The sequence below is a fragment of the Petromyzon marinus genome, unplaced genomic scaffold (assembly GCF_048934315.1).
Source record: "Petromyzon marinus isolate PM22_M1 ecotype Great Lakes invasive population unplaced genomic scaffold, UKy_Petmar_22M1.pri1.0 PM_G_Scaffold_52, whole genome shotgun sequence".
NCBI lineage: Eukaryota > Metazoa > Chordata > Hyperoartia > Petromyzontiformes > Petromyzontidae > Petromyzon > Petromyzon marinus.
The window spans coordinates 1,432,501-1,435,000 of record NW_027423005.1 but is presented as its reverse complement, the minus strand read 5'-3'; the positions used below and the strand labels follow the sequence as shown (position 1 = coordinate 1,435,000).

Sequence of the window (2,500 nt, the reverse complement as noted above, 5' to 3'; positions counted from 1 at the left end):
TATGACACGGGTACATCCGCACGCAAACAAAACGTATAAATGTCGAATTTGTAATCGCACAGCAGATAGCATACACAAGATAGCGTCGCACTACGGAAGAACTTGCAAAAGTTTAATAGGTAAAACTAGTGCTATAAACACCACAATTGAGGAAACACTATTTAGTTGTTCATATTGTAGCAGAGGTTTTACTACAAAAACAGGTTTAGGGGTACATACTAGACGAACTCATCCGACAGAACATGAAGCTAGACTACAGCAAAACGCACCAGGAAGGAAAGTTAGATGGGGAGAAGAAGAGGTAGAAATTATGGCCCATAAAGAAGCCCAACAGAATGATGAGGACATAAACATGAATCAACTAATACAGAACTCAGTTATGCCACACAGAACGCTAGAAGCGATTAAAGGGAAGCGGAGAAATATCAAGTATAAGGAATTGGTAAGGACATTGAAAGAAACCACCTATAAGGTAGAAAATCAATGCCTTGTTAACTTAGTTTTACCGACAACATCGGAAATAACAACTACACCTTCTGAAGGAGATCAGCCAGCAATAAGGGCCGAAAAAGAACAATCACTGACAGCAGCTGAGGATCTTCAGGTCATAATTACCGATCTAAAGATTGAGAATTTAAGTCACAATCAGGCGTTACTGCTACTAAATTCTCATGTAGAAAAGTTTTTAAATCGAAGTAAACCAATTAATAGGAAAGATCGTGTAAACCAACAGGAGAAAGATGAGAATAGGCATCGAAGACAATCAAAGCAAACTAAATACAGGAGGTATCAATATTTATACCATACGAACAAGAAAGCTCTATTAGACGAGATTACTTCAGATAGATCGGGGCCAAGTATATACCCAACTGAAGAAAGCATACGGGGAACATTCGTTACTTTATTCGAGTCAAACTCTCCTCCAGATAATATACCCTTTAAATTAAAAAACGACCAATCATGCATCGATATCGTAAAAGCAATCACCTTAGATGAGTTGATTAAGACCCTAGCAATTATGAAGGATAAGTCACCTGGACAGGACAACATTATTCTTAGCGATCTTAGGACTTTACCAATAAAATATTTACTAGATATCTTAAATATCATCCTTTATTTACAGGATATACCACAAATATGGAAACAACACAGAACAAGACTTATACCTAAAACTAAAGAGGATTTAGAAAAACCCTCAAATTGGAGACCCATAACCATCTCATCAATTGTAATTAGGCTATTACACAAAATTTTAAGTTATCGTCTAGGACAGCAATTAAAGCTTAATTACAGGCAGAAAGCATTCCTCCCGGTAGACGGATGTTTCGAAAATAGTGCATTACTACACTTCATCATACACAACGCCAGGCAAAAGCACGAAAACACGCAAATAGTGTCAATAGACCTCAGTAAGGCATTCGATTCTGTCAGCCACGAATCGATTATTAGAGCCTTAAAGCGATTTAACTTATCAAAGGAATCAACAACGTACTTGACCAACATCTATAAGTGTAATCTAACTGATATTGTATTTGGATCGACAACAATGCGTAACATAAATCTAAAAAGAGGCGTAAAGCAAGGTGATCCACTTTCACCGCTACTATTTAACATGATTATGGATGAACTATTGGATAACTTGCCGACATATATAGGAGTTAATGTAGGAAATCAGAAAGTAAATTCAATGATGTTTGCAGACGACCTTATCCTATTTGCAGAAACGGAATGTGGCATGAATAAACTCTTGGATATAACTACTAAATTCCTCGATGACAGACACTTGAAAATAAATATAAACAAATGCAATTCGTTAAGATTTATCAAGTACGGCAAACAGAAGACATTTAGTGTTGCAACGACATCATCGTACTTTATAAATAACGAACCCATTAATCCGGTATCATATGTAAAGGGATTCAAATATCTAGGCATTGAATTTGACCCAAGGGGAAAACGATCTATAAGCTGTAACCTGCTCGCAGCAATGTTAAACAAACTGACCAGAGCACCGTTAAAGCCAGAAAAGAAAGTATATTTAATCAATAACAATTTGATACCTCGTATTATTCATCAATTGGTCCTCGGAAAAGTTACCAAGGGTTTATTGATGTCACTTGATTCTGAAATTAGGAAAAGAGTAAAGCTTCTGCTCAGGTTGCCACACGATACGCCCGACAGTTTCTTTTATACATCAGTATCCAACGGAGGAATGGGCACAAGAAATTTATGCGACTCAGTTGCACTATCTATAATAAGCAGACACAACAAAATGATAACTTCAGATGATCTAGCAATAAGAGCATTATCACAACAATCATACACTATTGCAACGTTAAAACAGGCCCATATCATTGCAGGCTCCAAATTTCCTTCGAAATCTTTAAATCAGAACAAATGGTCAAATAAACTATATCAAACAACAGATGGTCGGGGGTTGGTATACTGCCAATCTCAAACAGAAAACAATTCATGGATAACAGGGAATCATAGAACAATA

At 36.6% G+C, this 2,500-nt stretch overlaps 1 pseudogene; it reads left to right on the top strand.

The window, feature by feature from the left end:
• LOC142917772 (28S ribosomal RNA) overlaps nt 1-2,500 on the top strand; it is an 8,642-nt pseudogene that overhangs the window by 4,202 nt on the left and 1,940 nt on the right.